Source organism: Atractosteus spatula, assembly GCF_055471065.1.
Source record: "Atractosteus spatula isolate fAtrSpa1 chromosome 17 unlocalized genomic scaffold, fAtrSpa1.hap1 SUPER_17_unloc_3, whole genome shotgun sequence".
NCBI classification, from domain to species: Eukaryota; Metazoa; Chordata; class Actinopteri; order Semionotiformes; family Lepisosteidae; genus Atractosteus; species Atractosteus spatula.
Genome location: NW_028296635.1, coordinates 1,042,521 through 1,066,926, shown reverse-complemented (window position 1 = coordinate 1,066,926; position 24,406 = coordinate 1,042,521). Strand labels below are relative to the sequence as shown.

General features: G+C 41.9%; 1 pseudogene; it reads right to left on the bottom strand.

Moving 5' to 3' along the window:
• Positions 1-22,846: 22,846 nt before the first annotated feature.
• Positions 22,847-23,600, bottom strand: LOC148810887 (28S ribosomal RNA; annotated as a pseudogene; the record flags this gene model as incomplete).
• Between the last annotated feature and the right edge of the window lie 806 nt (positions 23,601-24,406).

Sequence of the window (24,406 nt, the reverse complement as noted above, 5' to 3'; positions counted from 1 at the left end):
GGACGAGGCACCGTGTGTTGTGGCCCCTCTCGCGCGCCCCAGTCGAAGCCCACCCTCCCCTTCTCGTGGGAAGGCCGGGGTGCCGGGGGGGCAAGCCATCATCCACGGCGGCGAATCTAGACACGCGTCGGGCCCTTCCCGTGGATCTCCCCACTTGAGGCGCGCGTCGGTCAACCTCTTCCTGCCCAGGGAAGGCCGGCGGGCGGCAAGGGGCCTCGGCCAGTGTCTAGCAGCTGGCTTAGAACTGGTGCAGACCACGGGAATTCGACTGTTTAATTAAAACAAAGCATCATGAAGGCCCACGGCGGGTGTCAATGCGATGTGATTTCTGCCCAGTGCTCTGAATGTTAAAGTGAAGAAATTCAATGAAGCGTGGAAATTCTCTTAACTCCCTTGGGTAAGGAGTGGAGACTTAGTGACCTCTACCTCCACATGGTCCCGCTGGTAACTCCATTGCTCTGCCTGAGGATGTAGAGGCCAAATGAGGTCTAAATTATCTTACCCCTCCTGTGGGCCCTCCAACCCACTAGGTAGTACCCATGGCGAAACCTCAAAATGGAGAGTAATGTTAATGATGAACCATACCAGATGGCATGTCGCCCAGGAAAATAAGATGCCCTGGAAGGACTTGGGGTTGGGTCCTGTTCCAGTAAATCCCTACAGGACCCCAGTAGTTAAGAGTTATCAGCAGGCTCTCCGGAGGAGAGTGACCCGGGCTGGACTATACAGAAAACAAGCTCTGGATGCTCCTCTCCTAGCTGGGTTTAAACAGTACCTTATACAGGACCTGGGTGTGGTCAACTGCTCTCAGGAGGTAGGTATATAAAACTGGGCAGAGACTCACAAAGTACATATTTTAACTCATATTTTAATTTTAACTAATTTTAGCACAGAATTCACCTATCTGAGATTGTACCAGCCCTAAAAATAAACCCTAAAAACATTTTTTTTTATAGACAACATTTCCAGTTTCCTGTTTTTTATGGAACCATCTGAAGCATCCTTGATGTTTGTGAAGGACATTCCCAAAACGCGCAATTTTTTTTACCAACTGAGGATGACTGGACTGTCTCACCAAACCATGCTAATTACATCACAAACATCAACCAGTTCCTGTGCTACATCCTGAATGCCACCAACTTAACACAGGAGGCTGGCTAACGTCATCATCATCTTCCAGAGCATCCTAAAGGACATTCAGCAAAAAAACAGCAAGGATGTCTCACAGGACGTCATCAGAAAAAGGTATTTTCCATTTGGAACTCTGATTCCAGTTGGTTTCCGGATCCAGTACATGACGGGAATTGACGTTGATGGTACTACTCCTTCTGCCACAGATACAGACAGCTGCAGAATCCTGGGCCGAGCGCCAGTGACTGCTGGTAGGTGCTGAGGGCTGCAAAGAGAGACGTGGAGAGGAACAGGAGAAGATGCACACCTCTGAAGACATCACCATGTCTGAGCAGCTTCTTGTGCTGTATTACCTGCAGGCCATTCTCCAGCTGAAGCACCTGCAGCACCTAGGGGTGATAAAGAATATGACAGTAAGAATGACAGTCTTGCATATTTCAGTTGTTTGGTCCAATTCTAACAATGACACAATGATCTGACGTTTATAAAGAGACAGAATGACAGTGCTGGTCAGGGCTCATCACTGTCATTTAGGTGGCGCTCCCGTTACTTAGGGCCTTAACAGGGAGACTGGACTGGAGGGAGGGGTGAGGGAGAAGATGCTCTCAGCTCTGTGTTCACTCAGGGAGATTGAACGCACTGGACAACAGACATGTGAGAGTGGAATTTGATCTCCACCCCAACTTCTATTCAGTAACTCCATACGGAACAAGAGTTAGTGAATGGCAAACATCAAGTTCAAACAGCCTCAGCAGCACTAAATCTAATGATTCTTGATGACACCTCCTCATGTAATATGTAAGCCCCTTCTCTCCTTCACATTCAACTTTTGCACCTCTCTTCCACACCATCCCCTACTTGTGAGTCCTCATTGGGATCCCAGCTGCCTCATCCTACAGAAGCTTAGCATCCATCCAAGTGGGTCAGACTGACTGAAACACTCAACGCTTTCCATGCACTTCATAACTAGGTACTGCTGTTTCTACTGTAAAATGATCATTGGCAGTTTTGAATGAAATATTATTTATTGAATTGCTTGTGATTTCAGGTCCAGGAATGGATGTAGAGAAAGACGTTTGTGTCACAAAGAGGCCAAAAACTGGCGATAATAGCAGTGACAAAGCACACAGCCTCCTCACAGCAGCTGGCATGCTTTGCCCTGAATGAAGAAGAACATGTAAGTCAAAGTTACATTGATATTCTCTCTTCAGTTCATTGTCAACATCTGTCTTCGTTATTCAACAATAGTTGAAAAGTACATTAACTGCATTTTGTCTGTTTTTTCAGATATTTCACCTTTACTTCACTAAACTACGCTGTACTGCTGCTAAGAGCATCTGTGGAAAAGACACTGACATTTTTTTCATTTCTTCTGTGGAGGAGCCAATTTATAGTCCTTCCAATGACCTGCGGAGACTGCATGAGAAGTAAACCAAATCACAAAGTTGTTTTAATGTATTAATCGAACTGTCTGTGGCTTGGGAACAATCATACACTGTGTGTATGTGTTTGTTTTGTAGATACCACCTCTCACTCATCACCAGCCAGGCTGCCAGGAGGGTATTTGAGACAGCCACAAAGAGGCTCACAGATGCACAGGAGAGCATCGTGGCGGATTATCTGGTCCACTCAGATGGTACTGCAGAGAAAAACTATAGGATACTGACACATGACAACATCTGTTCAGCCATTGAAGTCATTAAAGGTGTTGCAGAGGATGGAGCTCAGTAAGTGTCACCATGTTCTGAATAAATGACAAAATATTCATGTGTCAAAAACAACAATTACTTCATGCTTTTGAAATATCAAGAGAGTAATCGCAACTGCGGGATGTACATCTGCTGTGTAACTGGAAGAGAAAACACCAGTTTCAGTTCTTTTTAGCCAACGTGTTACAGAGATTAATATTCTATACTAATATTAATATAATACTATACTAATATAATAATAATATACTAATATTCTCTTTTACATCAGATCAACACCAACTGTGGCAGCTGCAGGATCTGGAAATCCGAAGATGGATGATGCCACAGCCTTCCAGGAGCTGACATGGGAGTTTCCAGTGTCATTAGACGGGCAGCTTCCCAGAAAGAAAGAGCGCCTGAGACTGACTGGAAGTCATGACTGACACTGTTACAACAGGTGGACATCAGATCAGAGGAAGATGAGACTGCAGAACATTATTGATAGGTTTACAAAACTATTATTTTCACTGAGAAACAAATTTGGAATTAATTCTCAGGGTTTCTGTTCTGGTTTTCATTCCAGACCATTACGCTCTACAGTTACAAACAGAAGGCCAAGTGACCCGCTATTTTCAAAAGATGAGCTGGACTGCAAATACACCAACAGCATCTGGAGAGCTTTAGAAGTGGAAGCCCAACACAGATGCTCAACCAAATGAAAGGCAAATTAACAAAGCTTCATCATTCTTAACATGGGAGGACAATATCTCCACCTTGTGGTCATTGTTGGTAATGTCTTACTTTGAGGCAGGTTTTTATTTCAATTCTCTAATAGGTGATTTTAATGTTACAGATTTGAATTCTGCATTCAGCAGTGCACGATTTTTTTTTCAAGTTCAATGGAACTATCATAGTAATGTAAGTTTCTTTAAAAAAATCAAATGAAATGAAAGGAATACATTTTTATGAGGAAACCAATACTGGCATTCCCATAATAATCTTCCTGAGTTCATGTATTGCATTAAAACACTTTGTGGGCTTGAGCTACAATGATTTTTCTCTTCTGTGATACTAGATAAATAATAACAAAAGCATTTATTTTAATTAGTTTTGTTTTATAAACAACACTTAAGATCTGATTTCATTAACATATGTGAAAAATATCATTGCATAATGCAATGAACAAAGTATTGCTTACAGGCCTCTAAAACAGAGTACTATGCTTTTTGACACATACCTGTGCTTGTTGCAAAAATTTCTGTATTTTACTATAGCTTACATTTTGCCTGCGGATCTGCCAACAGGTCTTTTAAGAAATGACAAATTCTGGATCATGTCAAAGGAGCAGGAGAAGTGTATTCAGTGAAGTATTTGCAGTGATTCTGTATTGCCCAGGGCAATAATCAGGATCAGGATTTAGCTCCAGATGGGCCAGCGATAGTGATGTGAAGTACAGCAACCCACAGGATCACAAGAAAGAGACACAGCACTGTTTCCTCTTAAAAAAACAATATATACAGGTATGAAGCAATCACATTGTAGCAGGAGTGACATTGATTAAGTGCTTGCATTATGGGGCTTGTGGAATCTATAGGGTATGATGTCTACTGAAGGCCTTCAGAGCCTAGTATATCAAATGCCTAGCTGTAAGCCTAGCATGTTGCACCACAGAATCGCTTTTAAACCATACCTCTGGTATACTTAGTTCCTGTTGCTCAGTGCATGATGAAAGTATTGCTTACAGGTGTCTGACATAGAGAACTGTGACACCCTTTGAGTATCCTGTGCATGTTTCATGAATTATCACATTTTACTAGATTGTTTCTTGGTTTATATCTGCTGTGGGTGAAATTCATCTGTTCATTTTTATCCCCTCAGAACTTCATCGATGTTATATTCTCTTTCTTCAGGTCCTCTGCCGTCTCCTCAGCATTATTGTAAAGCTGTGTTCCTGTCTTCCACTGTATTCGCATCTTGACCAGATAGGGTGTTTGAAAGGGTGCTTCTCTATTTCCAGTGTGTCTGTCTTTTCTAGTTGTTCGTAGATCTGCTCTGTGAACCCTTGGTGGATGGTGTGGTAGCGGGGCCTACTTGACCCTGCACAGAGCGCTCATCTGGAGCACATGGTTGGACTGTATGCATGACCATTATCTCTCATTGCTCAAGCCTGCTCATTACACCTTCTGGTTAAGGAATCCCTTGACAGCATGAATGCAGTTGTATGCTGGAAAGCAGCAAAAGCCAATATCTGATCAATGTGGCTAGAATATCCTATATCATAGCTTGACATCAAAGCTGTTACAGATCCATGGTCCCTGCCTTGCCATCTACTCATGTACTGCCTTGCTGGCAGTTTTTCTCACTAAAATAACTTTCTTTGGTTCCATAGCTTCAGGCATGAACTGGAGCATATCCTTTAGCTCCACAATATAGGTCTTGACATTACAACCAGGTATTGTCAGATCAAACATTTCTTTGTCTTTTGCTTGCCGTCTAAATTAGTGGAGGTTAAAGGCGCTGTCTTACCTACAAAATGTATCAAGGACAGGATGGATACACCTGAGTGTCCTCTATAGGGCTCTTTCTGATCCTGACCTGGAGACTCTCTGAGCCCAGGCTTCCTGAATGCCCTTGTACCCTTGGCCCCTACCTGAGACATGCATGCCCTGCTTGAGATCTCTGATTTCTTGCAGGGCAGAGTCTAGTTCCTCAATAAACATGTCTCTTTGTTCAGTTATTCATTAGTCTTGTTGTATGAACTTTGCAGTTTGATTTCCTGTTCATGCAAGCTTACCTGTATCTCTTTTCTGGCCTCCTCCATGACAGAGGGTCTTCTATTTTCTATTTTCACTAACGCTTCTTTGAGTAGTTTCTTTTTCTGTTCATTTTCCATTTTCTTTTCACTGATTATGCCCAACATTTCAAATTGCTCTTTTTTTATATTCCTCCAGCTTACTCTTCTTCTGAGTTTCTGAGCTTTTGACAACTCAGTCAGTGTCAATTCAAATTTATCTAGAGTAGTTTAAAGCTAAACTGGATAAGACTGGGACCCTTCCTTTTTAAACTAGGAAATTGTCCCGGCTGGGATTTCTGCATTGGTTTTTTCAATCTGAAATCTGAAGTCAGACTTCTTAGTACTGTCCCAGTAACCAGGATTGTCGCAATCAGAGATCTTAATTATAAACCACTGAACTTCAGATTATCTGGCAGCCATTTATATTTTTCTGTATTTTCTATATTTTTCTCAATGACAGATCTGTCATTGAGGGTGTTGTGCTGTTTCCCATCACTGTTGTCAAAAGCTCAGTATCTCAGAAGAAGAGTAAGCTGGAGGAATATAAAAAAGAGCAATTCAAGAAAATGGAAAATGAACAGAAAAAGAAACTACTCAAAGAACCGTTAGTGAAAATAGAAAATAGAAGACCTTCTGTCATGGAGGAGGGCAGAAAAGAGATACAGGTAAGCTTGCATGATCGGGAAATCAAATTGGAAAGGTCATACAACAAGACTAACGAATAACTGAACAAAGAGAAATATTGATCAAGGAACAAGACTCTGCCCTGCAAGAAATCAGAGATCTCAAGCAGAGCATGCGTGTCTCAGGTAGGGGCCAAGGGTGCAAGTGCATTCAGGAAGCCTGGGCTCAGAGAATCTCTAGACTAGGATCTCCGAGTGGATCAGAAAGAGCCCTATACAGGACGCTCAGGTGTATCCGTCCTGTCCTTGATCCATTTTGTAGGTAAGGCAGCGGATTTAACCTCCACTAATTTAGATGGCTAACAATATACAAGAAATGTTTGATCTGACAATACCTGGTTGTAATGTCAAGACCTAAGTTGACGAGCTAAAGGATATGTTCCAGTTCATGCCTGAAGCTATGGAACCAAAGAAAGTTATTGTAACGCCCTTGCCCGGTGGTGAGGAGGAAGCACACCTAGGCGCTCATAGTACCGCGGAGCAGGCTGGGAGTTGTAGCCAGGGGGAGTCTGAGCCTCAGCACGATGACCAGCAGCTGACCCTGCATATGTAAATAGTGTCGTAAGAGCTTTAGTGTCCTGTGTAGCCTTATAAGTGTATAGCCTGTTGTTAAGTAATTACCACCCTAAATATGTGTATGTGTTCCGTCAGTCTCCTTGTGTGTATATGTTGTGTTTGGTTTTTGTGTGGTTTCGTTAGGAGAATAAAGCAGTTGCTTGGTTTACTATCACGTCTCCACTTGTCCTTTGTCCTGAGGGAGCCTGAAAACGCTACATTATTTTAGTGAGAAAAACTACCAGGTGAGTAGAAGGCAAGGCAGGGACCAAAAATCTGTAACGATTTTGATGTCAAGCTATGATATAGGAATATTTTATCCATATTGGTCAGGTATTGGCTGTTGCTGCTTTCCACTGGGTTAAGCACGGACATCTGAGTCTCCTCGTGAGTTTTACTAGAGGATCAGATGCATTTATTTTACTAGGCAGAATTGTGTCAGTGATGAAGAGAGAGCAGGCATATTTTGCCTATCCCAGCATACGATTGAAATCATGCTGTCAAGGGATTCCTTAACCAGAAGGAGTAATGAGCAGCCTTGAGCATGAGAACGAATGTCATGCATACAGTCCAACCATGTGCTTCAGATGACCGCTCTATGCAGGGTCAAGTAGGCCCTGCTAACCACACCATCCACCAAGTGTTCACAGAGCAGATTCAAGAACAACTAGAAAAGACAGACACACTGGAAACAGAGGAGCACCCTTTCAGACACACCCTATCTGGTCAAGATGCAAATCCAGGGGGGGACAGGAACACAGCTTTACAATAATGCTGACGAGTCACTAGAGAACCTGAAGAAAGAGGATATAACATCGATGCAGTTCGGAGAGGATAAATTTCACCCACAGCAGATATAAACCAAGAAACATTGTAAAATCACTGCATACTTTTTGTTGCATATCAGTCATATTTGGGAACTATAATACATAAGAATAGATAAGAAGACGACGTTTCTGCTTGTATTATATACAGTATATGATATTGAAAGACCTATTGTTAGACAGTGACTTTGCAAACTGACCGGGAAGGTGGAGCTTCATTCTTGGCAGAGATAGACGGAGCATGGGAGCTAATTCACCTGCTGGTGTGAGCGAGGGGCCCCCACAGGACATGGGAACTTCCCCTCCATTCCTGGGAAGGAAGCAGATCACCGTTTGACCCCATCGGTGGAAGTCATTCTTTTTTAAATTGTTTTTTGTTTACTGTTCATGTTGTTTGGATTTATATTTTCAAGTTGCCAGCATATATATCACACCATTATTTGCTGGTTGTGTATGGAAATTTGAAAGAAGCGGTATTTAATGTTAAATACTCAGCATACTCCATAATGTCCCACACTCAGCATACTCCAGAATAGATGACTTTTCATGTTTAATAGTAATAGGCATGAGGTGGAAGAATGTATAATAGAAAACAGTGATTTGTCGGATCATTCAGCTGTGTATCTTATTTTACACCAAGATAAAGACATAGAAATACAGTTTGGAGACTGAATACAGGTATACTCAAGCATAAATATGTGATTATCAAATTAAAAAAGAAGTCAAGTCATATTTAGAGAACAATGATAACGAAGAAGTGAACCCTGCTATACTTGGGAAGCTGCCAAGGCAATATCTATCTATAGCAGTATCTATAGGTATCACTACTACTCAGAAGAAACTGAGGGAGTATAAAATATGGAAGATTGGAGAAAAAATGACAATGTCTAGAAGACCAACTTAAGAAGAATAATAATCCAATCGACTTGGAACTGATTAAACATAGGTAGAAAGAAACAGATGAGTTATATGAGTTAAATGAGGAAGAACCTGGGAAGAAGCACAGATTTGTGTGGCAAACATACTATGAAGTAGAGCCAAAGGCAGAAGGCTTCATAAACAGTGTAGGCATCCTCTCACGAGGCACCAGTAAATGTAGGGGTTTGTGCATTTACTGGGACAGTTATTAATTGTAGCATTAAGTCACAAAATGATTCTTTTGATGGTATTAGAATCAACCTTGTGGGATAACTCAAACAACGCACACACACAGATACTAATACACGACAATACATTTATTAATACATAAAATGTTCATAAAAACATAACAGATCTTATCGTGATGGTTAGCAGAATACAAAAGGTATATATTAAATTACGAAGAGTTACAAATACCAAGAGGGACATACATTCAGTATATCATTCATTTAGACCGTTTCGTAAATTAACTTGGATTACAACTACACTAGACACTCAAAAGCAGGTACATTACTCATAGGAATTAAATCGATATCAACTCAGGTTGAGGTAACAATTGAATTATCGAGCTGCAATGCAGAATGTTGAATACTCATCCAATCTCTGTGGATTCAGATCTTCTGAGGACAAAGAAGCAGTGGCAGGCTTGTTGCTGTGTCCAATCGGCGCCCTCTGGCTCGGTGCCAAGCAGTGCTGTTGCGGCGTGCGACGTGGTGGGGGAGATTCCTGCTGCAATGCTCTAGCAGTGGGTTCTCTGAAGACCGACTAGTTAGTTCTGGCTTACTAGCAGAGTTTGTGCACAGGGGGAAAGTGACTGCAGGTCCCAGCAGGTCAGGAAGAAGACCGGTTCGTTCCTGATGAAGCGCTAGTTCTGAATAGTGATTCAGCTGTCCACAGTTCCGACTTGTTCACGAGGCTTGCTGCTGGCTAACCTTGGGTGGATCCTTTGGTTACGCACTGGCAATCTCCATTCTCGACTCTTAGAACAAAGGAAAGTCCTGGACTCGGACACACTGGCCGTTACGTGGTGGTCCGGGCTGAGTCTGAGGATTTTCAGGAGGAGCTCTGAGTATAAGAATGTCCAGGAGGCGCTGAGTCGAGAGATGTTCAGGAGGCGCTCTGTGCGGCCTGTTTTACCTGGAGAAACTGCGGTCATTCATTGGTTGAAAGTTTCATGGGCATCAGGGACCCACGTGGGGTTAACCTGCCCTACCAGTTCCTGATCGGCAGATGATGAGTAACAATGCACTCTGCCCTTAGAGTTGTAAACAACTTTGAATAAGACTTTCTTTAGGAATCTCCCAGACTTTAAGATGCCAGAGACGACCATTTGTTAGGGTGGTTGATGTGTCTCAGCCTTGGGAGTTGTTCCTTATCAGGACACTCTATCAGCTAGAAAAACACCTTAATTGTGAACCAAATGGAATGGCCTCTCTGTATCAAGCACCACTGAGATGAAGGAGAGAGAGGTTTGGCAAGGGAGCAGCAACTTAATTCCTGTACTTTAATAAGCCTTGCCGCTACAACAGCAAGCCTCAAACACAATCTGTAAGATAAAAGACCCTCAGATAAAAGACCTCTTTTTAAATATTGACAAAATTGATGGAATATTTTCATTCATATCTCCAAAATGGTGCATACTACAAGCGTAAAACCAAATGCACGTGAAAGCAGGGACTCAGAGCTTCCATTTATTCTCTATTATCCCCGGTTTAAAACTCAGCATCATGTCTGCCTCCATAAAAATGTGTTTTTGTTTTGTTTATCTTGTACCACAGAACAGAAATATCTTTGTATTTCAAGCCCACAAAGTGTCCTAATGATGCAATACATGATCTAAGGAAGATTATCATGGGAATATCAACATTATTTTCCCCATAAAAATGCATTCCTTTCATTTCGTTTTATTTTTTAAATTAACTCATATTATGTATAGTAGTGGCCTTCAATTTAAAAACAATCTAGCACTGCTGAATGAACAATTCAAATCTATAAAAATAAAATCACAAAATTGAGAATTGAAATAAAATGTTTACCTCAAAATAAGACATTACTAACAATGACCACAAGGTGGAGATATTGACCTTACAAGTTAGGAAAGGCAAAGGTGTGTTAATGTAAAAGGAATAGAAATGCATTGAATTTGAAAAAATACTGTTTTTATTTCTAAATTAAAAAGAAAAACAGTTATGCTGTAGTGCGGTATCGCTGTTACCTTTCTGCTATTATTTGGTCTACTATGCAAAAGCTGCTTATGTTTTGGCAGTATGAAACTATGAAGCACTCTGGATTATGGAACACTGTGCCCTTTGAGACACACCTGTGCATGTTGCACAAATTATCATTGCATTGTGCATTAGGGACTAAATATACTAAAAGTGATTTCACTTATGTGAACTAAATAAATTATTAGTTATTTTATGTGTTTTTAAAAAAATCTAAATAAAATACATGCTTTTGTTTTTATTTATCTTGTACCATAGAACAGGAAAATCTTTGTAGTTCAAGCCCACAAAGTGTCCCAATGATGCAATACACGATTTAAGGAAGATTATCTTGGGAATATCAACATTGTTTTCCTCATAAAAATGCATTCCTTTCATTTTATTTTTTAAACAAACTCACATTATGTATAGTAGTGGCCTTCAATTTAAAAAACATCTAGCACTGTTGAATGCCCTGAAAAACAATGTTCCCTCAAAATAAGACATTACTAACAATGACCACAAGGTGGAGATACTGACTTTACAAGTTTGGAAAGGAAAAACTGAGAAAAGGTAAAAGGAATAGAAATGCATTGAATTTGAAAAAAATACTGCAGTAAACGATGAATGGTGTAAATGGTGAATGTTTCTATTCTGTTGACATTGCCTGTGATTAATACATGGGAGAAATACCCACACATGACATAAAATATTTCAATCACATACTGTAGTATTGATGGTTACTCATCACCAGCCAATCAGGAACTGGTAGTGCAGGTTAACCCCATGTGGGCCTCTGATGCCCATGAAACTTTCAACCAATGAACAACCTGCATGTCCTCCAGGTAAAAACAGGCAACACAGAGCGCCTGTAGAACAATTCCAGGGCAGCACAAGGTTCCCAAGGGAACACAGTTCCCAAGCGCAGGACATTCTCACAGCGCGCCTGCTGGACATTCAGCCTCAGGGCTCCACCTGAGCATCCTCAGACTCAGCCCGGACCACCACGTAATGGCCAGTGTGTCCGAGTGCAGGACTTTCCTTTGCTCTAACAGTCGAGGACGGAGGTTGCCAGAGCGTAACCAAAGGACCCACCCGAGGTTAGCATCAGCAGCAAGCCTCGTGAACAGGTCGGAACTGTGGACAGCTGAATCACTATTCAGAACTAGCGCTTCATTAGGAACGAACCGGTCTTCTTCCTGACCTGCTGGGACCCACAGTCACTTTCCTCTTGTGCACAAACTCTTTGCTAGTTTCAGCCAACACTAACTAGCCAGTTTTCAGAGAGCATCAGCAGCGCACCGCATCGCAGGAATCTCCCATCACGGCGCAAGGCAACAGCATTGCCTGGCACCGAGCCAGAGAGTGCCGATTGGACAGCAATAAGCCTGCCTTTGCTTCTTTGTGTCTGCAGGAGATCTGAATCCACAGAGATTGGATGAGTATTCAACATTCTGCATTACGGCTCGAGAACTCAATTGTTACCTCAACCTGAGTTTATATCAATTTAATTCCTATGAGTGATGAACTTGCTTTTGAGTATCTAGTGTAGAAGTTGTAACCAAGTTCATTTACGAAACGGTCTAAATGAATGATATACTGAATGTATGTCCTTTTGGTATGTGTAACTCTTCGTGATTGAATATATACCTTCTGTATTCTGCTAACCCTCTCGATAAGATCTGTTATGTTTATATGCACATTTTATGTATTAATAAATGTATTCTCGTGTATTAGTACCTGTGTGTGTGCGTTGCTTGAATTATCCCGCAAGGTTGGATTCTAATACCATCAAAAGAATCATTTTGTGACTTACTGTTACAATTAAGAATTGTCCCAGTAAATGCACAACCCCTACATTACTGGTGCCTCGTGAGAGGATACTACACCGTAAACAGGCGCCGTCCTTCGGATGAGACGTAAAACTGAGGTCCTGACTCTCTGTGGTCATTAAAAATCCCAGGGCGTTTCGTGAAAAGAGTAAGGGTGTAACCCCGGCATCCTGGCCAAATTTCACATTGACCCTTACCAATCATGGCCTCCTAATAATCCCCATCTATGAATTGGTTTCATTACTCTACTCTCCTCCCCACTGATGTGTGGTGAGCGTTCTGGCGCACTATGGCTGCCGTCGCATCTTCCAGGTGGATGCTGCACATTGGTGGTGGTGGAGGGGAGTCCCCATTACCTGTAAAGCGCTTTGTTTGGAGTGTCCAGAAAAGCGCTATATAAGTGTAAGTAATTATTATTATTATTATCACGCTTGCTTGAGCACAGATGCTTCCCCCCCACCCTGTACTTACCCCCAAATGGTGAATGTTTACCCAAATGGTGAATGTTTACACTGTAGTGGCAAGGCTTATTAAAATACAGGAATCAAGTTTGCTGCTCCCTTGCCAGTCTCTCTCTCCCTCATCTCAAGTGGTGCTGGATACAGAGAGGCCATTCCATTTGGTTCACATTTAAGGTGTTTTTCTAGCCAATAGAGTGTCCTGATAAGGATCAACTCCCAATGTTGAGATTCTCCAGCAACCCTAATAAATGGTATTCTCTGACACCTTACTGTCTGGGAGAGTCTCATCCCAAGTTGTTTACAACCCTAAGGTCAGAGTGCTTTGTTACTCATCATCAGCCAATCAGGAACTGGTAGAGCAGGTTAACCCCACGTGGGTCTCGGATGCCCACGGAACTTTCAACCAATGAACGGCCGTAGTTCCTCCAGTTAAAACAGGCTTTTTCGGGGCTTCTCCTGGACATTCGCAGACTCAGGGCTCCTCTTGAACATTCTAAGACTCAGCCCCGACAATCACGTAACGGCCAGTGTGTCCGAGTGCCAGGACTTTCCTTTGTTCTAAGAGTCGAGAACGGAGGTCGCCAGACCGTAACCAAAGGATCCACCCAAGGTTAGCCTAGCAGCAAGCCTCGTGAACCAACCGCAAATGCTCACCTGGTCAACAAGTGAACTACGGTGGGAACTGTGGACAGCTGAATATCAGTATTCAGGACTAGCGCTTCATCAGGAACGAACCGGTCTTCTTCCTGTCTAAAGAGTATGACCTGCTTGAACCCACAGTCACTTTTCTCCTGTGCACAAACTCGCTAGTAAAGCCAACACTAACTAGCCGGTCTTCAGAGAGCATCAGCAGCGCATCGCAGCAGGAATCACTCCCTCCTTCTCCCACACTGGCCACTGCTGGCACCGGGCCAGAGAGCAACGATTGGACACAGCAACAGCCTGCCACTGCTTCTTTGTGTCCACGGAAGATCTGAATCCACACAGATTGGATGAGTATTCAACATTCTGCATTACAGCTCGAGAATTCAATTGTTACCTCAACACCAGCTGATATCAATTTAATTCCTATGAGTGATGTACTTGCATTTGAGTATCTAGTGTAGAAGTTGTAACCAAGTTCATTTACGAAACGGTCTAAATGAACAGTATACTGAATGTATGTCCCTCTTGGTTTGTAACTCTTCATGATTGAATATATACCTTTTGTATTCTGCTACACTCACAATAAGATCTGTTCTGTTTATACGCACATTTTATGTATTGATAAATGTATTGGCATGTATTAGTATCCGTGTGTGTGCGAAGCTGAGTTATGCCATAAGGTCGGTCTTCAATAGCCATCAAAGAATCATTTTGTGACTTACTGCTACAATTAATAATTGTCCCAGAAAATGCACAAACCCCTACATTTATTGGTGCCTCGTGAGAGGATGCCTACAACACTAAACCCCTGATGAGAAAGGAAGGTTTCTATTTCCTGGATCTACATCAAAGACAAGAGGGGGAGGTTGTGGAGAAATGTATATATAACTTGTGTAGAGCCATATCCCCTTCGAGCTATGATAGGTACTATAACTATTATGGTCCTTATTGTGGTTCCTTATATGCATACAATAAAGCTTGGCTGGACGAACGAACAGTTCAGGCCCAAATTTCTTGGTTTCTACAACTGAAAACACTTCACTAAGTACACTTTTACTGCTCTTTTGACATGATCAAGAATCTGTCATTTTTTAAAAGACGTGTCGACCCGACTGCAGATTCGCAGCAAAAATGTAAGCTCTAGTAAAATATTATAATTTTGGGCAGCAAGCACAGGTTTCTGTCAACAGTAACAGGGATCAGTCTCCGAGATCTGTAAGCAGTACTATGCTGATACACATCTGTATATGCTGTTTTTTTAAGTAGAAACAGTGCAATGAATCCACCCTTGTGATCCTGTGGGTTGCTGTACTTCACAACACTATCTCTGGTGCATCTGGAGCTAAATCCTGATCCTGATTATTGCCCTGGGCATGTACCAGTAAATCACACGAGCATATATATATTTCACTGTGTTGAAGCTGGAGACACAGAATCACTGCAAACACGTCACTGAATACACTTTTCCTGCTCCTTTGACATGATCCAGAATTTGTCATTTCTTCAAAGACCTGTCGGCCAGACTGCAGATCTGCAGCCAAAATGTAAGCTCTAATAAAATATGATAATTTGTGAAACATGCACAGTATTGTCTCAAAGGGTGTCACAGTGCTCTATGTCAGACACCTGTAAGCAATACTTTCATCATGCATTCAGCAATAGGAACTGAGTATACCAGAGATAAGGTTTAAAAGCGATTCTGTGGTACAACATGCCAGGCTTAGGGTGCTCGTTCCCTTCAGGATTATGCTGATGAACTCCGCTTTTTGGCTTCCCTAGTCCCTGGAGTCCTGATGCCCTCATTCATCAGTTCAGTCGTGGGCTTTCCAATGAACTTTAGGATCACCTCGTCCAATTACCTCCCCACTTCCCTGCCCTGGAGGCTTTCATTTCACGAGTCTGAAATGGAATTGATTTAAGACTACAAGAACGTCAATCCGACGTCCAGTCCCACTTCGTCTCCATGGCCAGAGCCCTCTTTCTCCCCATTCTCCTCTGGGCTCTCACTTCCAGCAGCTCTTTCCAGGGGTGAATGTCAACGGTCTCTTCCGGCCTTCATTGATTCCAGTGTTGCAGGGGATTTCCTAGATATCGGACTCACCTCTCCTCTCAAGATCCCTCTGCAACTGATTGTTTCAACAAATGCCAAATGCATTACCCCATGGTTCAGCTCAGCATCAGCCCTATACTCCCTATAAAATGTGTCCCCTATTTTTCAATATTGTTTCTTCTCCTCAATTGATTTCTTCTTCTTCCAAAGGTGTCCTTTTTGGAATGACAGGTAAAAAGGAAAAGCTTTGTGATTTTGAACTGAGCCAGCACTGCCAGAATGTCATCATGGTCATTGCACACCACTTCACCCTTGTGCCACCACTGGAAACGGACCATATCATCTCCTCCCTGTCTGGATTGTTAGTAAGATGTAGACCCCTCTAGTTTTAGGACTTTTTTAATGTTAGTAATGTCATTGATGATGTTAAATCTTCATCTTGGGAATCCAGTTTCCAAAGAATTTTCAAAACGATGTAGTGCTGACTGAGCGGTCCAACACTGGTCACAGATAATAAGATCACATGGACTGTGGTGCTTTCCTGTAATCAAGAAAAATCAGAATATCAGGCATATATATGGCATAATTTCCAAAGTCAAGTGAAGTATGGACTTAAAATTGTCAAAAGATAAATCATCTTTATAGAGTATGTTATCTGTTTAATATACGTTTACATTGTGATGAAACACTTTTCAAGACGACCATAAACATATGCAGCATGTTTAAGACAGGAATCTCAGTTTAGTTACAAAAACTTTGGCTGATAATCTGTCTGAAATTTCCATTTTTACTGCATGTTATTTAAGGATAAGTACTAACTCATTGACATTCCGTTGATTAAAATAACACTTAACATTAATCACAAATGTATTATTCCAAATAAACTGTAGTAATCAAGAGAAATTAAGAAACTAAAACATAAAGCACTCTTCTGAGGATGCCAGATGCACATACAGATAGATATACTTACACCTAGGGCCAATTTGACCAGAATCCGTTTAACCACCCACCAATATATCTTCGGACTGATGGGTAGAAACCAGAGCCCCTGAAGGAAACCAAAGCAAACTTTGCGATATTACAATTTTTCAGTTATTAAAACATGTTGCAAATCTAACTTATACATATAATACTCATGTCTGAAATGCATAGAATGCTGACACTCCAATCTTTCATATGCAATGTTTTGCACAAAATCAGCAGCTGAACAGCAGTATGTGACATACTTTTATCCAGTGCCTTTCAGAGCAGAAACATAAATGTGGGCAAGAGTTCTTCCTCTATGGTCTGCTGTACTTTAGCTAGTCACATTTTGGCTGTGGCATGTGTACTCCTGGGAACCCTGGACTGTAATGAATATCAGGCATTATGTAAAAATTAATCATGTGAGCATATTATTGTGTTGAAGCAAAACACAAAGAATCACTTCTAAAACTTCAATTTAACTTCCAGTGTCTGGTCTTGAAATGCTGTCCCATCACCCATCTTCTGACTTCTGGGTGTGTTAATAGATAAATGTCATTTTCTTTTTCCCATATGCTCTTCTCTGCATCATTAAGTACTTGTGGGTCATATCATGTACCTCCTGGCATCCTGACTGGCAGGCGGCTGCTACAGAAAAGTAAAATAAATGATAAGATCTGCATATATTTGTGTTGAAGACAAAAACAAAAGAATTCAACATCTATATACTTTACACTTTACTGTAGCTTTTACAATACGACAATCTTGTCATATTTACAATCATCAATTGTTTTAGGTTGCTTAACTGATTATCTGGAGACACTTGTTCCAATGAACAAACAATGACCTTTGTTTAAGAGACAACTTACATTTTTAAACATTCCTTTAAAGATAAACCTCTGAAAATGTTTTAAATCAAACTTCCAACTTCTTAATTATGTTATAAAATGGCTAAAAAATTATTTAGTCCTTAACCTATTCAGAAAACTTCACTAAAAGGATTAAGGAATTGTTCTCTCGACTCATCTTCAATTCAATTCAATTTATTTTTTATATAGCACCTTTTACAACAAGGTTGCCCAAGGCACTTAACAAAGCAAGTGACCATATATGTTGTGAATACAGAATAGAAAAGACCAGAAGATAACAGAGGAGAGGAACCAAAAACTCCTTAGTAAGGAAAAAAAAACCTCTAGGGTTTATAGAGGGTTAGGGCCCATATCATATCATATCATCTTGTGCGTTCTGTTCTGGGTGAATACAAACGGTGTCATTCATGAAGTGCAATCGGTGCAACATGGCTGGAGAAGAGTGGCAGGCGGACTCTACAAAACAGAAGAAGCACATTGATATGATTTTGTTGAAGACACAATGAAAGAACAACTTCAAGAACTCCATTTGTTGCACTTTTCTATTGCTTTTACATTATGAGAAACCTGTCACATTAAAAGCTGCAGTGGACTGAGGCTGCTTATCTGCTCCAATGCAGTAAATCCTTCAAGAATGTGACAGACTCTGCTGGAAAGTGACACCTGTTAGAGTGAAAAATGTCCTTTGTGTAAGAGACAGGTCTCTATTAATCAGAAATCACAGCTCAGACATACATAGGAGCCACTGTAGTTGATAATTGCCTCACAATTTCAAAATCAACTGTGTGTTCTGAATTATTATTTTTTCAATTAAACTATTTACAACAGTTTATGGCTAAAATGAACATAAAATGCAGTCATTGTAGATAAGGTCTACGGCATCTTTTGAACTGCAATTAAAGTTCTAAAATATTCTTGTACAGATAAGGCACTTAAAATTTATTTTTATCAAATGTCTAACTTCTTAAAGAAGTTTTGAAATATCTCTGTAGTCCAAAAACAATTGCTGTAGTCCTTAGTCTTTTCAGAAACTTTCACTAAAAGGTTTAAGGAATTGTTATCTAGACTCATCCTGTAGGCCCTGTTCTTGGTGTCATTCATGAAGTCCAGTCTGTCTCAGTCAATGTCTCTTCCCAAGCGGTTGCCTGTCTAATGCTGCTGGAAACTCCAGTGTCCGTTCTGGAAATGCTGGGCCATCATCGATCTTCTGACAATGACTATTGCCTTTGTCTGTAAATATTAAATTCATAAATCAGTAATTTTTTTAATACATCATCTAAAAAAGATTTGAGAGTTTTTTCAATTTAAAAGCAGATGTCTTACACTGAAAACGATTCTTTGCATTGCGCCACTGATTATGAACTAATTTGAAAACTGTTTTAAGTGGAGTGATCGCTCTTTATAAACATTCAGATAAAGTCAACAGTTTTTCAAAAGTGGTGACAATTAGACCTCTTAATTCCAAAACTTTCAATAAGAATACGAGCTGGGCAGATGTCTCGCAGTGTTTTGTCTTGGGAATATTTGAGTGGGGTGGCTAATCAGCCTCTATGCTCTTCTGAGCTTCATTTATCTCCTTTTCTACTCTTATCCCCTCCATCTGAGTGGGCCAGATAATCTGCCACGATGCTCTTCTGTGCATCTGTGAGCCTCTTTGTGGCCGTCTCAAATGCCCTCCTGGCAGCCTGGCTGGTGGTGAACTGGAGATGGTATCTACAAAACAAACACATATACACAGTGTATTATTGTTTCCAAGCCACGGACAGTTCGATTAATACATTAAAACAACTTTGTGATTTGGTTTACTTCTCATGCAGTCTTCGCAAGTCGTTTGAAGGATTATAAATTGGCTCCTCCACAGAAGAAATGAAAACATTTTCAGTCTCTGTTCCACAGATGCTATCAGTGGCAGTACAGCGTGGTTTAGTGAAGTAAAGGTGAAATACCTGAAAAAACAGACAAAATGCAGTTATTGTACTTTTCAACTATTGTTGAATGCCGAAGACAGATGTTGGCAATGAACTGGAGAGAATATATGAGCGTAAATTCGACTTACATGTTCCTCTTCTTCATTCAGGGCAAAGCATGCCAGCTGCTGTGAGGAGGTTGTGTGCTTTGTCACTGCTATTATCGCCAGTTTTTGCCCTCTTTGTGACACAAAATCCTTTCTCTGCATCCATACCTGGACCTGAAATCACAAGCAATTCAATAAATAATATTTGATTCAAAACTGCTACTAATCATTTTACAGTAGCAACAGCAGCACCCAGTAATGAAGTGTATGGAGAGTGTTGAGTGTTTCAATCAGTCAGTCTGACCTACTTGGCTGGGTGCTAAGCTTCTGTAGAACGAGGCGGCTGGGATCCCAATGAGGACTCACAAGTAGGGGATGGTGTGGAAGAGAGGTGCAAAAGATGAATGTGAAGGAGAGAAGGGGCTACATATTACATGAGGAGGTGTCATTAAGAATTATTACGATTTAGTGCTGCTGAGGCTGTTTGAACCTGATGTTTGCCATTCACTAACTCTTGTTCCATATGGAGTTACTGAAAAAAAGTTGGGGTGGAGATCAAATTCCACTCTCACACTTCCACTCTCAAGTGCATTCATTCTGCCTGACTGAAAACAGAGCTGAGAGAATCTTCTCCCTCACCCCACCATCAAGTCCAGTCTCCCTGTTAAGGCCCTAAGTAACGGGAGCCCACCTAAATGACAGCGATGAGCCCTGACTATCATTGTTATTCTTTCTCTTTATAAATGTCAGATAATAGTGTCATTGTTAGAATTTGACCAAACAACTGAAATATGCACGACTGTCATTCTTACTGTCATATTCTTTATCACCCCTAGGTGCTGCAGGTGCTTCAGCTGGAGAATAGTCTGCAGGTAATACAGCACAAAAAGCTGCTCAGGCATGGTGATGTCTTCAGAGGTGTGCGTCTTCTCCAGTATCCGCTCCACATCTCTCTTTGTAGCCCTCAGCACCTTCCAGCAGTCACTGGCTCTAGGCCAAGGACTCTGCAGCTGTCTGTATCTGTGGCAGAAGGAGTAGTACCATCAACGTCAATTCCCGTCATGTACTGGAACCGGAAACAAACTGGAATCAGAGTTCCAAATGGAAAATACCTCTTTTTGATGACTTCCTGTGAGACATCCTAGCTGCCTTTTTGCTGAATGTCCTTTAGGATGCTCTGAAAGATGATGATGACGTTAGCCAGGCTGGGATCCTCCTTTCCTAGGTTGATGGCATTCAGGATGTATCACAGGAACCGGTTGATGTTTTTTATGTAATTAGCAATGGTTTTGTGAGACATTCCAGTCATCCTCAGTTGGTAAAAAAAAGTACGCATTTTGGGAATGTCCTTCACAAACATCAAGGAATCTGGAAATGTTGTCTATCTAAAAAAATGTTTTTAGGGTTTATTTTTAGAGTTGGCACAATCTCAGATGGGTGAATTCTGTGCTAATAATTTAAAATATGTACTTTGTGAGTCTCTGCCCAGTTTTAAATACCTACCTCCTGAGAGCAGGTTACCATATCTAGGTCCTGTATAAGGTACCGTTTAAACCCAGCCAGGTGAGGAGCATCTAGAGCGTGTTTTCTGTATAGTCCATCCCGGGTCACTCTCTTCTGGAGAGCCTGCTGATAACTCTTAACTACTGGGGTCTTGTAGGGATTTACTGGAACAGGACCCAACCCCAAGTCCTTCCAGGGCACCTTCCTGCCGTTTAGCTGCACTTCATTGAATTTTTTCACTTTGACATTTAGAGCACTAGGCAGAAATCACATTGCGTTGACACCCGCCGCGGGGCTTCAGGATGCTTGGTTTTAATTAAACAGTCGAATTCCCCTGGTCCTCACCAGTTCTAAGCCAGCTGCTAGACATTGGCCAGCACCCCCCCGGGCAGGAGGGGGTTGACTGATCCACGCCGCAGCTGGGGAGATCCGCGCGAAGGGCCTGGCGCGTGTCCAGATTCGTTGCCATGGATGATGGCTTGCCCCCCTGGCACCCCGGCCATCCTGCGAGAAGGGGATGGAGGTCTTTGACCGGGCGCCCGAGAGTGGCCATGGCACACGGCGCCTCGTCCAGCCGAGACTCACGCCCAGCCCCGCTTCCCAACCCAGCCCGACCAATCCAGCCATAGAGGCAATCCTTATCCCAAAGTTATGGATCTGACTTGCTGACTTTCTTTACCTACATTGTTCTAACATGCCAGAGGCTGTTCACCTTGGAGACCTGCTGCATACTACAAGCTTAAAACTAAATGCACATGAAAGTATAGACTCAGATCTTTCATTTAATTTCTATTATCCCCAGTTTAAAAACTCAGCATCATGTCTGCATCCATAAAAATGTGTGGCCAATGTTTTTAAATACTGACCACATGGATGTGTTTATGTCCCAGTGTGTGGTCCATGCGTGCTTTGTCGCTATGTTCCCCACTTCCTGACCTTGATTGTTCTTCCTCCCCCATTGGCCCATCATCACACCATTGTTTCCGTATTATGTCATCATCAATTAGCTTCTCGGCCAATCAGATTGCAGTTTATTCAGTATATAACTTAGAGGTTTTCAGAAGGAAGAGCCCTTTCATTTGACTTATGTCCTGCTTGGCTTTGGTTTCATTTCGCTTTTGTTTTTTTTGGTGTGTGTGTGTGTGTGTTTCATATAGCTTCGGCTTTGTAGGTTTGTGTTTGTCTCCTTGGACTTTCGTTTGTTTGTGTTATCTTTTATTTAGCCATTACCTTGCTCAGATGTATTGTATCAACCCCTGTGTTCTTTTGTACCCTGTTACTTGTGTCCAGTCTCGTTTTCCCTTTGGTATTCGTAGTTCACTTGTGTATTTGTGTGAACTTTTGTGTAGTGGATTAGTTTAGGCTGTTGATTTTTGTTTTAGAAACACTAGTTTAGGACGGGTGGGTGCCTTTTGTCTTGTATGGTTTTGGGTAGCTAGAGCGTTAGAAGATGCATAAGACTGAGTGTTTTGGTTTTTCTTCTGTAGTAAGGTTAGCTTTCTCTCATTTTCTTAGCCAGCTCCATTTTGTTTGTTGTTTTCTTTTCTTTGGCAAAGCTTGGAGACGACTCGGAGGGTCATCTGGTCACCCGGGGGACTTTGTGCGATTTTCCCCCTTACCGGCTAGTCTGAATGGTCCTAGGCAGTGGGTCACCGGGAGCACATGGGGCGTCCAGGCCACCACCGGACCTCGCTTAGTCTGAAAGCGCAATAAAAGCTTCGATCGAGGGCTGACTTTCAATAGAAAATAGTGAGGTGGCTGCTCTGCTACGTACTGCACCCTGACCCAGAATTAGGTCATCTGTGAATGATTTATCTCATACTGAACAGGATTACTATTGCAACAACACATCATCAGTAGGGTAAAACTCACCTGTCTCGCGACGGTCTAAACCCAGCTCACGTTCCCTATTAGTGGGTGAGCAATTCAACGCTTGGTGAATTCTGCGTCACAATGATAGGAAGAGCCGACATCGAAGGATCAAAAAGCGAAGTCGCCATGAAAGCTTGGCCGCTATAAGCCAGTTATCCTTGTGGTAGCATTTCTGACACCTCCTTCTTAAAACCCCAAAAGTCAGAAGGATCATGAGGCCCCACTTTCGCGGTCTTTATTCATACTGAAAATCAAGATCAAGCGAGCTTTTGCTCTTCTGCTCCACGGGAGGTTTCTGTCCTCCCTGAGCTCACCTTAGGATACCTGCATTGCCGTTTGACAGGTGTAAAACCCCAGTCAAACTCCCACCTGCTTCTGTCCCCGGAGCAGGTCGTGGCTGGCTCAGAAACAAGAGCCTGTATGGGGCTCGCCCTCCTGCCTCACCGGGTAAGTGAAGAAAAGATAAGAGTAGTGGTATTTCACTGGCAGCGCCCTCAGGAGGGGGGCCTCCCACTTTTTCTACACCTCTCATGTCTCTTCTCAGTGCCAGACTAGAGTCAAGCTCAATACAGTCTTCTTTCCCCGCTGATTCTGCCAAGCCCGTTCCCTTGGCTGTGGTTTCGCTAGATTGTATATAGGGACAGTGGGAATCTTGTTCATCCATTCATGCGCATCACTAATTAGATGACAAGGTATTTGGCTATTTTATTTACCAGATTTACTGGTTTCTTTTCCAGGTTCATGGGCCCGTGCACATTGTCATCCAAATGACACCTGCATGACAGCATTTGGGAGATGATATAATCCACCTTTGAGGCTTTGAGTTTTCCCATGCTGATAGTAATCATTACGAGATCCCAAAGTCAGTGATGGGTTATCTAGTTTAAGTGCCATCCAGTCTTTTTTCAGTCCCAGCTTAGGTAGGGCTACATGGGGCGGGACCTAGCTAGTTGTTAGCGAGGAAAAAGAAGCTATAGCTGTGATTTTGTTCAGCTGTGAGGTTTACATTTTTCAATTTTTACAATTATTTTTACAGAGTTTAACAATTACATACACTTACATACATTTGTTACCTTTTATTATACCCACGTTTTTTTTCCGCCGATCATTGAAAGGATGTCAAGGGTGTATAGGAGGGCTCTTTGGCTGAAGAGTTTTACCAGGTGTTTCTGTCTTTTTTCTCCAATTTCCAGTCTCTGTAGGACGTTGTAGTTTGCAAACCATTTCCCTCTTGTTCCAACTGGAAAACCGCAGAATGTGACTTTCTCAGCTCCTGCCAACTCTTTTATTTGCTCTTCCAGGGTGTTGTAACAGAAAAATAAGTTCTGATCCCGAGATGAAGTTACACAGATGAGTTTAATGCATGCAAGGAACAATAAAACCGAAGTCTTGTTCCCGCC